The sequence below is a fragment of the Xenopus tropicalis genome, chromosome 6 (genome assembly GCF_000004195.4).
Source record: "Xenopus tropicalis strain Nigerian chromosome 6, UCB_Xtro_10.0, whole genome shotgun sequence".
NCBI classification, from domain to species: domain Eukaryota; kingdom Metazoa; phylum Chordata; class Amphibia; order Anura; family Pipidae; genus Xenopus; species Xenopus tropicalis.
The window spans coordinates 56,141,046-56,157,243 of NC_030682.2; positions in this window are offsets into that span (position 1 = coordinate 56,141,046).

The following is a 16,198-nucleotide window of genomic DNA, read 5'->3' on the forward strand; positions in this document are numbered from 1 at the left end:
CAATAGTCAGAACCAGGAGTGCAAAGAATAACAAAGAGTTGCTGATAACTTTCATATGAAGTAGGGATGCACCGAACCCAATTTCTCGTGTTTGGGCGAACCCCCAAATCCATCTGAAGGGATTTACCAAACTGAATCCGAATCCTAATTAACATATGCTAATTGGGATTTGGAAAGGTTAAATGTCTAAATTTTACACTTCCGTGTTTATGCGGCAACATTAACCCTTCCAAATCCTAATAAGCTTATGCTAATTTGGATTTGGTTCGGCCAGGACCATGGATTTGGCCAAATCTGAACCTTGCCGAAAAAGGCAGAATCGTGACCAAATACCGAACCGAATCCTGGATTCGGTGCATCCCTAATATCAAGTAAAGCATGTGTGGTAAATTCCATGATTCTTCTGCTGTGTCAATTGGAGAACTGTTCCGCTAGTGGGAATTGGCATTTTGTGAAAAAAAAAAAGGAGCAGCTTTGGATGCAAGCACCTCTAATTAATGTTGCCAGCTTGCCCAATGACTGCAGCCATCATTACGTGGCTGCAACTGCGGTAGTGCTTCATAAATGAACCCTAGTTTTATAGTGGTAGAAGGGGGGCAAAGTGGAACAGGGGAGCAGGGGAAGCAGCAACACGTGTATCCAAAATGGCAGGAATCCCAGGGAGGAAACCAAGTTGCTCCTACAGTCTCATTTTTCATTAAATACCTTATAGCCCTACTGTACAGCAAGGGTAATAGATTATATGAATATGGGTGTAACTATATATAAAGCATTAGAATAGGTTAACTTACCAATATTTTTGGGTCCTAAATAGCATTTGCTTTTGAGAGCAGTGACACTTAGGGGCCTATTCATTAAAGTATGAATGCTAAAAATTAGTATTTTTTCTAAGTTGTAGAACTGTGCGTATTTTCAGCGGTTTTTCTGTTAATTTTCGCTACTTTTTCGTGCTATGCGACAAAATCGTATTGTCGCACCGAGTGCGAAAGTTTTGTTATTCATTCAAGCTTTGGTAATGTGACTTTCCTTGGGCCAGGTTGGAGCTGCAGAGTTGCATTGAGTCCTATGGGAGGCTTCCAAAAACATGCACTGGAGTTCAAAGTCAGAAAGTTTGTTGCGCTGTTTACCATCGTTTGGATACGAAAATTTTGGAACTTTGGGACCGTACCACAATATTTTTGTACAACCACGATGCAATCTGGAAATTTTTGTATTTAATATGAATTTTTCCAACCCATAGTTTTTGAAGTCTGAAATTTGGACTTTAATAAATCAGCTCCTTGGTTATGCAACTGTATCAGATAGCATTCTGATGAGCCCCAGTATGAGCAAAACAGGTCTTCACTGGGGTCTAACCAGCAGCTACACTGGCTATGCTTTAAAACCCTGTGGCTGAGCTTCAGCCCAGGGCATGTGAACAAAAACTGTACAAGAAAGAACAAGAATGGGGTAGCAAGGGTTGCAAGTGGCCTGCCGAGTTGCCTAGGGTGCCCAGCCAGCTTGGCCCAGCACTGGGCTCATATAAAGGGAGGGTTCACCTTTAAATTAACTTTTTGTATGTCATAGAATGTTCAATTCTAAGCAGCTTTTCAGTTGGTCTACATTGTTTAGTTTTGATAGTTTTTGAATTTTTTGCCTACTTCTTCTGACTTTCCAGCTTTCTGCTGGATTCACTGACCCCAGCAGACAAAAAAAACTATTGCTCTGTTAGGCTAGAATTTTATTGTTATTTTTACTTTTTATTACTTATTTTTCTATTAAAGTTATTTTCTATAAATATAGGTATGGGATTCCTTACCCGGAAAACAAACTATCCAGAAAGTTCCGAATTATGGAAAGGCCATATATAAGCAAATAATTCTAATTTTTAAAAATGATTTCCTTTTTCTCTGTAATTATAAAACAGTACCTTGTACTTGATCCCAACTAAGATATAATTAATCTTTATTGGAGCCAAAACAATCCTGGCATGCTTAAGTTATGGAGATCCAAATTACGTAAAGATCCCTTATCCAGAAAACCCCAGGTCCCGAGCATTCTGGATAACAGGTCCCATACCTATATATCAGTCTCTCATTTAAACCACTCCCTGGTTAATAAGGTAATTTGAAACCTAGCAACCAGATAACTGGTGATATCCCAAACTGGAGAGCTGCTAAACTACAACAACAACAACAACAAACATTTGTAAAGCGCTTTTCTCCCGTAGGACCCAAAGCGAAACTAAAAGCAAAATAATTTTAAAAAACACAAATAATAAAAAATTAAGACCAATTGCAAATAATCTCACAATGTTTTTTAGCACTTGCATTGACATTTATAAATGAGCTCAATAGTCACAAGTCACAAAGATGTATTACATTATTATTGTATTACTGAAAAAATACTACTTTGTTGTTTTTATAACTGCTTCCTTAGAATTTACTTATTAATCACAAAACTACAACCTGCTACTTGAGCTTTACACTATAGCTACTGTTTTAGATTTGAACTTTTTGTTCTTTTTAATAGTACCTATAATTATTGGGGGTGGAAATGTGTTAGGCACCTCACAATGAATCTGATTGCTAACCTTAGACACCAGGATAGTTCTCCTCTTCATAAAAAAAAATGTTCTGGCCTGGTGTCACACCATCACTTTTACTCTGTTTCTCCTGTATTCCTTGTTCAGCATTGGGTCTAGCTAAAGTAATAATTTACTGTATGGAACTAGTAACATAGTTAATTTGAGTTAAAAAAAAGTAAAATCCTAAAGTTCCACTCACCAAACAAACCCCAGTGCACATTTATATACACACTTATACAGACCTATCTATACACTCACATATATAACTATATATACCAATACCTATACTACCTAACTGAAGCTTGTAGTATCACAATAGCCTTGGATATTATGCTTGATCAAGTTCTGTTTTTCTAGTCTAAAGAGGGTGGCCTCTGCCTTGATCTTTTCTATAGGAAAAATGATTCCCCACTATCTGTATGTAATGCCCTCTAATATATATGTAAAGAGTAATCATGTCCCCTCTCAAGCGCCTCTTTTCCAGAGAAAACAACTCCAACCTCGACAGTCTAACCTCATAGCTTAAATCTTCCATCCCCTTTACCAGTTTAGTTGCAAGTCTCTGCACTCTCTCCAGCTCATTAATATCCTTCTTAATGACTGGAGGCCAAAACAGAACTGCATACTCAAGGTGAGGCCTTACCAGGGATCTATAGAAGGCAAATTGTTCTTTATCCTTCGTGTTTAAGCCCTTTTTAATGCAAGACAGCACTTTACTTGCTTTTGGAGCCACTGAGTGACACTGCCTAGCTTGTTATCAACAAAAGTCATGCATGTCCCTAGGGCTGCATAAAGAAACAGACTGAAGATGGTGGCATTGCAATCCCATACAGATATCCCAGCACTTCTTCTAGTCCAGGGGAAGTTTATATGGAGCACCATACCCCCATGTTTGATTTGATTCACTACACAGCCATTTAAGGTTAGCGTTTAGATTAGATTGCCAATTCAGTGTGCTTTATGGGTAATGGCAGATTATGTGCTCTGTTGGCACCAATTCCCATTGAATGTATGTGGTGTTATTTTTTGAAAATTTTGCTCAGATAGGGATAAAATGCTCAGGCAAGAAAACTAGAAATCTCCCAGTCTGCTATTACCCTAAACACCCTCAAAAAATAACTATCCACTTGCTCAGAATTCCCTTAAAGCATCAGGTTCATACAGGTTGCTAAATTACTTGAATGAAACCTGCCTTCCGGCTAGTATTAGCCAACAAGCAGATGACTGATTGCTTTATTTAAACCTCTGAATACTGACAATATCAATAAGATCAGCCGTATCTCGTACTGTTTTGGATAGCCTCATTTTCAAAGTGTCTGAAACGTAAATATGAAGAAATAAAGTTAACATTAGAGCTGGACAGATAATCTCATCGGAGAGTTGTTGCCACTTAACACATATCCCTCTGGAGTGTGAACTAAGATACATTTGTCAATTACTCCTATTAACCTGTCACTGTTATGGTTTCATCTTGGTCATCAAATGTCCAGCTGGCCTGAATATAATGCTTTCCTAGTGGCATGATGGAGATGTGACACAGGGGAAATAACCACATAAAACAATCCAGTTTTTCTGCTTTTGCTTTTTCACTAGTTTTAGTGGGTTTAGATGTTGATAACACATTATCCCACAGGGGAAATGTTGTCATTTACTCCACAGAGTGACACACTTATCATTCCATGTAATGATATTTTAGTATAAAGTAGTGGATATAATAGTTGTGTAGAATGGCATATTTTAAAATGAAAACATATAATATATATATATATATATATATATATATATATATATATATATAGTCTGCATTTAGGCATTTTCTGAACATACACATTTGGAATATTTACATTTTTGGTTGATTTTTTCCTCAAATGATATAATTGGCTTATATTACAGGTATATTAGGACCTGTTATCCAGAATGCTTGGGACCAAAGGTATTCTGTATAAGGGTTTTTTTTTCCATAATTTGGATCTCCATACCTTAAGTCTACTAAGAAATCAATAAAACATTAATTAAACCCAACAGGAAGATTTTACATCCAATAAGGATTAATTATATCTTAGTTGGGATCAAATACAAAGCACTGTTTTATGTTTACAGAGAAAAAGGAAATCAATTTTAAAAATCTGAATTATTTGTTTAATTGGGGGGCTATGGGAGACAGGCTTTCTGTAATTCGGAGCTTTGTGGATATCAGGTTTCCGGATAAGGTATCCCATACCTGTATATATTTACTAGTGATGAGCAAATCTGTCCTGTTTCTCTTTGCCATAAAATTTGTGAAATGCCAGAAAATTTGCTAAACGGTGGAAAATTCACGAAACGCATTTGTTTCACATTTTTGGTTGTCCGTATATTTTTTGTCACCCGCTTCTTTTGTGGTCGCCCGCATCTTTTTTTTTTTTTATGTCACCTGCATTTTTTTGACGCGACCTCACTCAATTTTGGCACACAACAAATTTTTTTACGCACAATGAATTTTCCCACAGCAAATTTTCACAGAAGTTTCACAAAACAATTTGCCACTGCCGAAATGCGGAAATTCACTGCGAATCCATGCCTGCCTAAAAAATTTGCTCATCACTAATATTTACTATTGTAAGTGGGTGTTAACATTGAATAAAGCAATGTCCTTGCATTAATTTAAGAGACTGTCTTGGAATATGCAAAATTTGATACATTAAAAATCAATGTCATTTATACTAGCTTTCCCATAATTGCTCTAGTTGTTAGACCCCTAGCAAAAAAATCAGAACGATCTTTTATGTTGTATTAAACTATGTACACGTAGATACTAGAAATGGCTCTTTTACCCAGTAAATTATTGCATCGGTTGATGAATGGAGGACAACTGCTGTGATTTTGTCTACCTTATTCATAAGCAATGAGAGTAATAGTTAGTCTGTGGCTTAATGAAGAATGGTCAAAACCCCTTGGTGCTGAGGTAAGGCAGAAGAACCACAAGATTACTAGCTAATAATTCTTTCAAATGAGAAATTTTATGTGTTAGTTATTGAAGGGTAGACTATGTTGTCCAGAGACAACACTGTTTAAAGGGCTATAGAGGGACTGATATGAATAATATATAATCTCTGTAATATGGAAATGGAAAATTGAATTTGTCAGTCTTATATAATGTATAATTCTTATAATATTTTCATTTATTAGAAATGTTTTTTCCTTTATAGCCATGGTAGGTGGAGGCCATGTGCTACAGTAGGTATCAGATCCCAGTCTTTTCCCACAGCAACAAAGCATACTCCCTGGGGTTTCCTCAACATTGGGTAATCACCATTTCCCAGTAATATCCCAGGATGTATTAGTATTCATTCTTTGTCAAAATCTTTGGGACAGGTTGAAACCCATTAATGTGGGTGTCAGAACACTGAGAAGCCTATCAAGCAGCAGCAGCAGCAGGTACCTGAAGAAGGGCAAGAAGACGATTCCTCAGCTGAAAAAAAAAAAATATATATATATATATATAAATACTTCTACTTTAATATTCTGGTAAAACAGATTTTACAACAACTCTAATCAAAAGGATCTCCCTAATGTTATACTCTGTAACTGAAAGCCTGGAGACAAAATCTCTTAAGGTTTCCTGACCAGCTGGTTGTTCTGATTTTATGTGCAACAATTACATAAAATATGTTTATTGTTCAGATTTGTTGCTTTTTCTATTTTTCCCTCCATTTTTCCCTTATTGGAGGCAAAACAAGCCTATTGGGTTTATTCAATATTTAAATGATTTTTAGCAGACGTAAGTTAAGGAGATCCAAATTACATCGAAATTACAGAAAGATCCCTTGTCCATAAAAACCCAGGTCCCAAGCAGTCTGGATAACAGGTCCCATACCAATAATACTACTTATACAGATAAGGGATCTATTATCCAGAATTATTTGGACCATTCCTTATGGCTACTAAAAATATTGAACATAAAAAAAATAGTATTGAATGAACACCAGCATAGACTAATGATCGTTTAGTCACTTTCTAATACAAGGAACTGTCTTATTATTAAGGGAGTAATCAAATAAAGCCCAAATGAGAAATAATTTGCTTAAACAGGACACTATGGTAAATGACAGTGCCAAATTTAACAGCTTTCTGTAGAGCATGTTTTTATATAATGGATCCCAAATTATTATTATTATTATCATACATTTATAAAGCACAAACATAATATGCAGTGCTGTACAATACCTGGGTTTATACACTGAGCATACAGAATTACATACAAAGCAACCAACAAGCAATAAGCAATACAAGAGGTGAAGAGGGCCCTGCCCAAAAGCGCTTACAGTTGGGGGTTAAACATTGTTTCGGAGGGACAGGGGCAATAGGAAAGGAGGAGGAGTGTGTCTGTTCGTTAAGCAGGAATTAAAAGCAAATATTAAAGAGGAAGTGATGGGGGTAACAGAGGGAGCTGAATCCTTATGGGTTGAGCTTCTCATAGATAGTAAAGAATCTACCAAACTAATTGTAGGGGTATGCTATAGACCCCCTAATGTAAGCGAAGAGGAGGAGGCTCATCCCCTGTTGCAAATAGAAAAGGCTGCTAGTTTGGGGCAAGTGATAATAATGGGGGATTTTAATTATCCTGATATTGGCTGGAGCCATAGTACTGCCAGGACAGTAAATGGGATTAAGTTTATAAACTTGCTGCACAACTTTATGTCACAGGTTGTTAAGGAGCCAACCAGAAACCATGCTATATTGGATCTAGTGATCTCTAATGACCCAGAACGTATAGCAAATGTGCAAGTGGTTGAACCCCTGGGTAACAGTGACCATAATGTTATTTCATTTGATGTTTGGTGCAGGAAACAAATTTACACTGGGGCAGCAACAACAACACTGAATTTTAGAAAAGCAAATTTTAGCTCCTTAACTCTTTTACTGCCAAGCACGTATGGCATACGTGCTGGCAGTAAAAGGGCTTAAACGCCAACGACGTGTCTCATACGTCGTTGGCGTTTAAGCACTGTGCCGCCGCTGCAGAGGGCTGCAGAGGGCTTCTAACAATGACAGCCCCCCTGGGCAATGTGCCAGGGGGGCTGTCATCAGGGTCCTGCGAGCCGATCGCTCGCAGGACCCTCCAGGAAGCAGCAGACGCGATCGCATCGCATCTACTGCTTCCTGCTTCCTCCCTCTCCCCCAGCGCCAGCCCAAATGAGGAAGGAGGCGATCGGTCTTCAGGAACAGGTAAGGAGTTTTTTTTTTTCTTGCATTTACACACTTTTACACACTTATACACACATTTACATACATTTATACACACTTACATACATTTACACACACTTACAGCACACATTTTAGCATTTTTTTATTTATTTTTTTTATTTATTTTTTTTTTTCATTTTTCACACTTTTATACACTTATTTACACTCATATACACACTTACACACTATCACACAACTTTTACACATGTACACACATGTATACACAAACACTTTGGGTTTTTTTTGTTTTGCTTTTTTTTTTTTTTTTTTTTCATTTTACCACTTTGTTTTTATTTTCTTTTACCTAAAAACTGTTTATTTTGACAGCGTAACTATTGGATCAGATATTCTGGCCATTAATTACACTGTCATGTAACTTATTTTGTTGTTTCACTGATTTGCACAATTTTTGTGGTTTTATCACATTTTATCCCTATATAAGTGTTCCTGATCTGTTTTTAGCGTAGCTTTGCCAGGTGTAACTTTGGTGTACAAAAATAACTTTACCTATTTTGAATTCATCAGAATGTGTACTTTCCAAAAATATATGGTTTTCTGGGGGTCACTGTATAGTTAGGGGGGGTTACTGCACATAATACACTGACAGGGGGCTCTGTGTGCAAAAGCTGAGTTGGCAGGCGAGAAATCCTTATGCGCTATTTTCATTTAGGGTTCAGTACATACCGCAGACTTTGGTATATCTATGCATATTGGGCATCAAACTGTTCAGTAGGCCTCTGGTGTTCCTATTTGGGGTGACTTGCCTTTGTACGCAAGAAATTGTGTGAGATAAATGTGGCAAATTGCAACATTTTTAGGCGATTTTCTGAAATGTCATAAAAACCGATAACTTTAGGAAAGCTTTGCGGCTTGGTACTTTGGTGTAGAAAGGACTCTTTACCCTTGTTGGATTTGTCAGAATGTGTACTTTCCAAAAATATATGGTTTTGTGGGGGTCTCTGTATAGTTAGGGGAAGTTTTGGCACATAATACACTGACAGGGGGCTCTGTGTGCAAAAGCTGAGCTGGCAGGCGAGAAATCCTTATGCGCTATTTTCATTTAGGGTTCAGTACATACCGCAGACTTTGGTATATCTATGCATATTGGGCATCAAACTGTTCAGTAGGCCTCTGGTGTTCCTATTTGGGGTGACTTGCCTTTGTACGCAAGAAATTGTGTGAGATAAATGCGGCAAATTGCAACATTTTTAGGCGATTTTCTGAAATGTCATAAAAACCGATAACTTTAGGAAAGCTTTGCGGCTTGGTACTTTGGTGTAGAAAGGACTCTTTACCCTTGTTGGATTTGTCAGAATGTGTACTTTCCAAAAATATATGGTTTTGTGGTGGTCTCTGTATAGTTAGGGGAAGTTTTGGCACATAATACACTGACAGGGGGCTCTGTGTGCAAAAGCTGAGCTGGCAGGCGAGAAATCCTTATGCGCTATTTTCATTTAGGGTTCAGTACATACTGCAGACTTTGGTATATCTATGCATATTGGGCATCAAACTGTTCAGTAGGCCTCTGGTGTTCCTATTTGGGGTGACTTGCCTTTGTACGCAAGAAATTGTGTGAGATAAATGCGACAAATTGCAACATTTTTAGGCGATTTTCTGAAATGTCATAAAAACCAATAACTTTAGGAAAGCTCTGCAGATTGGTACTTTGGCGTAGAAAGGACTCTTTACCCTTGTTGGATTTGTCAGAATGTGTACTTTCCAAAAATATATGGTTTTGTGGGGGATCTGTATAGTTAGGGGAAGTTTTGGCACATAATACACTGACAGGGGGCTCTGTGTGCAAAAGCTGAGCTGGCAGGCGAGAAATCCTTATGCGCTATTTTCATTTAGGGTTCAGTACATACCGCAGACTTTGGTATATCTATGCATATTGGGCATCAAACTGTTCAGTAGGCCTCTGGTGTTCCTATTTGGGGTGACTTGCCTTTGTACGCAAGAAATTGTGTGAGATAAATGCGACAAATTGCAACATTTTTAGGCGATTTTCTGAAATGTCATAAAAACCAATAACTTTAGGAAAGCTCTGCAGATTGGTACTTTGGTGTAGAAAGGACTCTTTACCCTTGTTGGATTTGTCAGAATGTGTACTTTCCAAAAATATATGGTTTTGTGGGGGTCACTGTATGGTTAGGGGAAGTTTTGGCACATAATACACTGACAGGGGGCTCTGTGTGCAAAAGCTGAGCTGGCAGGCGAGAAATCCTTATGCGCTATTTTCATTTTGGGTTCAGTACATACCGCAGACTTTGGTATATCTATGCATATTGGGCATCAAACTGTTCAGTAGACCTCTGGTGTTCCTTTTTGGGGTGATTTGTCTTTATCTGATCTTTATCAAGAAATTGTGAGAGATAAATGCGGCAAATTGCAACATTTTTATGCGATTTTCGAATGTCATATAAATCTGCAAACTTAGGAAAGCTTTACAGCTTGGTACTTTGTAGCAATAAGAAATATTTACCCATTATAGATTCGGGGGGATGTGTATTTTCCAAAAATATATGGCTTTCTGGGGTGAATGTACTTTTTTTGTAGCATTATCCCACATAAAGGATGTAAATGTGTTGATTTTGCAGGAGCTGAAATGATAGATCATATGGGGGTATGTTCCCATTGGGGCCCCTACATGCCACATACTTAGGTAAACCTATACATATTGGGCATCAAACTGTTCAGTGGACCCCTGGCGTTCAAATTTAGGGTGTTTTATCTTGGTACCTAACACTATGTGGGAGATAAGATGCTGCAAAGTGGAAGCTTTGAGGGGATTTTTGGAAATGTCATCAAAATTGCTAACTTTAGAAAAGCTGTGCGGCTTGGTACTTTGGAGTAGAAAGACATGGGTACCCATTTTAGATTCGGGGGAATGTGTACTTTCCAAAAATATATGACTTTCTGGGGTGAGCGTACTTTTTTGTAGCTTTATCCCACATATAATGATGTAAATGTGTTGATTTTGCATGAGCTGAAATGACAGTATATATGGGGGTATGTTCACATTGGGGCCCCTACATGCCACATACTTAGGTAAACCTATACATATTGGGCATCAAACTGTTCAGTGGACCCCTGGCGTTCAAATTCAGGGTGTTTTATCTTGGTACCTAATGCTATGTGGGAGATAAGATGCTTCAAAATGGAAGCTTTGAGGGGATTTTTGGAAATGTCATCAAAATTGCTAACTTTAGAAAAGCTGTGCGGCTTGGTACTTTGGAGTAGAAAGACATGGGTACCCATTTTAGATTCGGGGGAATGTGTACTTTCCAAAAATATATGGCTTTCTGGGGTGAGCGTACTTTTTTGTAGCTTTATCTCACATATAATGATGTAAATGTGTTGATTTTGCAGGAGCTGAAATGACAGAAATGACAGTATATATGGGGGTATGTTCACATTCGGGCCCCTACATGCCACATACTTGGGTAAACCTATACATATTGGGCATCAAACTGTTCAGTGGACCCCTGGTGTTCAAATTCAGGGTGTTTTATCTTGGTACCTAATGCTATGTGGGAGATAAGATGCTGCAAAGTGGAAGCTTTGAGGGGATTTTTGGAAATGTCATCAAAATTGCTAACTTTAGAAAAGCTGTGCGGCTTGGTACTTTGGAGTAGAAAGACATGGGTACCCATTTCAGATTCGGGGGAATGTGTACTTTCCAAAAATATATGACTTTCTGGGGTGAGCGTACTTTTTTGTAGCTTTATCCCACATATAATGATGTAAATGTGTTGATTTTGCAGGAGCTGAAATGACAGAAATGACAGTATATATGGGGGTATGTTCACATTGGGGCCCCTACATGCCACATACTTAGGTAAACCTATACATATTGGGCATCAAACTGTTCAGTGGACCCCTGGCGTTCAAATTCAGGGTGTTTTATCTTGGTACCTAATGCTATGTGGGAGATAAGATGCTTCAAAATGGAAGCTTTGAGGGGATTTTTGGAAATGTCATCAAAATTGCTAACTTTAGAAAAGCTGTGCGGCTTGGTACTTTGGAGTAGAAAGACATGGGTACCCATTTTAGATTCGGGGGAATGTGTACTTTCCAAAAATATATGGCTTTCTGGGGTGAGCGTACTTTTTTGTAGCTTTATCTCACATATAATGATGTAAATGTGTTGATTTTGCAGGAGCTGAAATGACAGAAATGACAGTATATATGGGGGTATGTTCACATTCGGGCCCCTACATGCCACATACTTGGGTAAACCTATACATATTGGGCATCAAACTGTTCAGTGGACCCCTGGTGTTCAAATTCAGGGTGTTTTATCTTGGTACCTAATGCTATGTGGGAGATAAGATGCTGCAAAGTGGAAGCTTTGAGGGGATTTTTGGAAATGTCATCAAAATTGCTAACTTTAGAAAAGCTGTGCGGCTTGGTACTTTGGAGTAGAAAGACATGGGTACCCATTTTAGATTCGGGGGAATGTGTACTTTCCAAAAATATATGACTTTCTGGGGTGAGCGTACTTTTTTGTAGCTTTATCCCACATATAATAATGTAAATGTGTTGATTCTGCAGGAGCTGAAATGACAGAAATGACAGTTCATATGGGGGTATGTTCACATTGGGGCCCCTACATGCCACATACTTAGGTAAACCTATACATATTGGGCATCAAACTGTTCAGTGGACCCCTGGCGTTCAAATTCAGGGTGTTTTATCTTGGTACCTAATGCTATGTGGGAGATAAGATGCTTCAAAGTGGAAGCTTTGAGGGGATTTTTGGAAATGTCATCAGAATTGCTAACTTTAGAAAAGCTGTGCGGCTTGGTACTTTAGAGTAGAAAGACATGGGTACCCATTTTAGATTCGGGGGAATGTGTACTTTCCAAAAATATATGACTTTCTGGGGTGAGCATACTTTTTACTAGCTTTATCCCACATATAATGATGTAAATGTGTTGATTTTGCAGAAGCTGAAATGACAGAAATGACAGTTCATATGGGGTATGTTCACATTGGGGCCCCTACATGCCACATACTTAGGTAAACCTATACATATTGGGCATCAAACTGTTCAGTGGACCCCTGGCGTTCAAATTCAGGGTGTTTTATCTTGGTACCTAATGCTATGTGGGAGATAAGATGCTTCAAAGTGGAAGCTTTGAGGGGATTTTTGGAAATGTCATCAAAATTGCTAACTTTAGAAAAGCTGTGCGGCTTGGTACTTTGGAGTAGAAAGACATGGGTACCCATTTTAGATTCGGGGGAATGTGTACTTTCCAAAAATATATGACTTTCTGGGGTGAGCGTACTTTTTACTAGCTTCATCCCACATATAATGATGTAAATGTGTAGATTTTGCAGAAGCTGAAATGACAGAAATGACAGTTCATATGGGGTATGTTCACATTGGGGCCCTTACATGCCACATACTTAGGTAAACCTATACATATTGGGCATCAAACTGTTCAGTGGACCCCTGGCGTTCAAATTCAGGGTGTTTTATCTTGGTACCTAATGCTATGTTGGAGATAAGATGCTTCAAAGTGGAAGCTTTGAGGGGATTTTTGGAAATGTCATCAAAATTGCTAACTTTAGAAAAGCTGTGCGGCTTGGTACTTTGGAGTAGAAAGACATGGGTACCCATTTTAGATTCGGGGGAATGTGTACTTTCCAAAAATATATGACTTTCTGGGGTGAGCATACTTTTTACTAGCTTTATCCCACATATAATGATGTAAATGTGTTGATTTTGCAGAAGCTGAAATGACAGAAATGACAGTTCATATGGGGTATGTTCACATTGGGGCCCCTACATGCCACATACTTAGGTAAACCTATACATGTTGGGCATCAAACTGTTCAGTGGACCCCAGGCATTCATATTTAGGGTGTTTTATTTGGTTACTTTATGACCTGTAGGAGATAAGATACTATAGACTGGAAGCTTTGAAGCGATTTTTAAAAAAAATCACAAATTTTGATAAAAACCAATAACTTTAGGAAAGCATTGCGACTTGATAGTTTGGAGTAGACAGACAGTTGTGCCTATTCTGTATTCCCCAGAATCTGTTCTTTCCAAAAATGTACAATTTTCTGGGATAAACCTTCTGTTAGTGGAATTTTGGCCTTGAAATCCAAAGTATGCAGTTTTTTTGGAGCAGTGCTTTGGGAATTTGGTAGTGTACTGCTGGGAGTTTTTGACCTATACAAGTGAGAAATCTCCATAAAACTATATATATTTGGTATTGGCACGTTCAGGAGACATGGGACTTTCCAAATCAGTTGTATATTCGTGCATAAAATAATTTTTGTTTCTAGTATGTGTGATTATATTATGGAAAATTTGATTTTTTTTGCATTTTTAGACATTTAGAAGCCTATATCTTGTTACAGAATTGGAATTACACAAAAATTCTACCATATTTTGAAAGCTTAGGTTGTTCTGAAAAAAACGATATATTGTTTTCCTTGGTAAACTAAAAGTCCCCCCGAGGAAAGGCCCCTAAAGTGAAACAGTGCAAAATGTTCAAAAACTGTCTGGCAATACAAGTTCCGCTTTGACCAAAATGGCTGGCAGTAAAAGGGTTAAGGGCAGTGCTTCAGGGCATAGATTGGGGCATTATGTTTTCTGACATTGAGTTATAGTAACAATATGGTTACAGTGGATACAGAAAAGGCAGATGTGCTTAACCAGTTCTTTTCTTCTGTGTATACAGTAGGGGAGGCAAGTCCCACCCAATAGCTGCACTGTTGCTGGACTGTGGGGATGCAGTGGATCATTTGATACCATTCCCCACAAACGACTGCTTTCTAAGCTAAGTCTATTGGTCTTAGTGAAGTGGTTTGCACATGTATAGAAAACTGGCTACAGGATCGGGTACAGAGGGTGGTTGTTAATGGTACATTCTCTACATGGAGTAAGGTTCTCAGTGGGGTCCCTCAGGGTTCTGTACTGGGTCCACTTTTGTTTAACTTGTTCATAAATGACTTAGGGGAAGGTATTATAAGTAATGTATCAGTGTTTACAGCTGACACAAAACTCTGCAGACCAGTCAATTCTATCCAGAATGTGGCATCCTTGCAGCAGGATTTTGACCAACTGGCAATCTGGGCCAGATGAGAATTAAAAATATGCAAGCCACCTGTACACTTAATGGGACTGCACTAGGCAAATCCATAATGGAGAAGGAGCTTGAAGTCCTTGTAGATAATAAATTTGGCTGTAGCAAGCAATGCCAGGCAGCAGCTGCAAGGGCAAACAAGGTTTTGAACTGTATTAAAAGGGGAATAGATTCACGGGAGGAGGGGGTTATTCTTCCCCTTTACAGAGCGCTGGTAAGGCTCCATCTAGAATATGCTGTTCAGTTTTGGTCTCCAGTGCTCAAACGGGACATTACTGAATTAGAGAGGGTCCAGAGAAGGGCAACTAAGCTGGTAAAGGGTATGGAAAGTCTCAGTTATGAAGAAAGACTGGCCAAGTTCCATTTAAATATTCAGTTTTTTTGTGAGAGATGTGAAGTTCCCCGAATCAGTCATTCTGGATGACACATTATATAGCTTTAAGAAGGGGCTGGATGGCTTCTTAGCAAGTGAGGGAATACAGGGTTATAGGAGATAGCTCTTAGTACAAGTGAGGGAATACAGGGTTATGGGAGATAGCTCTTAGTAAAAGTTGATACAGGGACTGGTCTGATTGCCATCTTGGCAATTTTTTCCCCTCTGTGGCAAATTAGAGAGGCTTCAGATGGGGTTTTTTGCCTTCCTCTGGATCAACTAGAAGTTAGGCAGGTTATATATAGGCATTATGGTTGAACGTCATGGACGTATGTCTTTTTTCAACCTAACTACTATGTTACTATGTTACTATGTTACTATGTATTTCTTTGCCACTAAAGAGGCCAAATTGTGGTTTATTCCAGCTGTAGCTGCTTTCAGTGGTGCAGTTGGTGTTACAAGTCTGAGAAGTCTGAGCTACTCCTAGGTTTAGCTATTTTCTTTGCTACTGTATATGCAGCACTGTGCCATTTTACATTATTAGTAACAGAGATTCAGTAAAACATGCACAGGATGAAGGCAGTCCATGCCATATAGAGCTTACAATTACTTTTTTACAAATGTTAAGTAATGTATGTGATGTAAAAATCAAGAACTGGTATTAGAAGTGACATGTTAGCTGCAGCTAACACAACGCATGCTGCATAATCATGATGCTATAAGGATTTAAGAAGAGCATAACAAATTGCACAGTTTTGTGGATTTCCAACACATGCTTAGGAAGCACATGGATCTCCCATGGCATGGCCTTTGTTGAGAAAGCACAAGGCAAGTACAAAAGCTCCCTTGTGTTTCTAAGATTGAGGTGCAGAACTCAGATCCCAGGAAAGGATATAGGGACAAGTGCACTGTGTGGATCTCAGAAGGTAG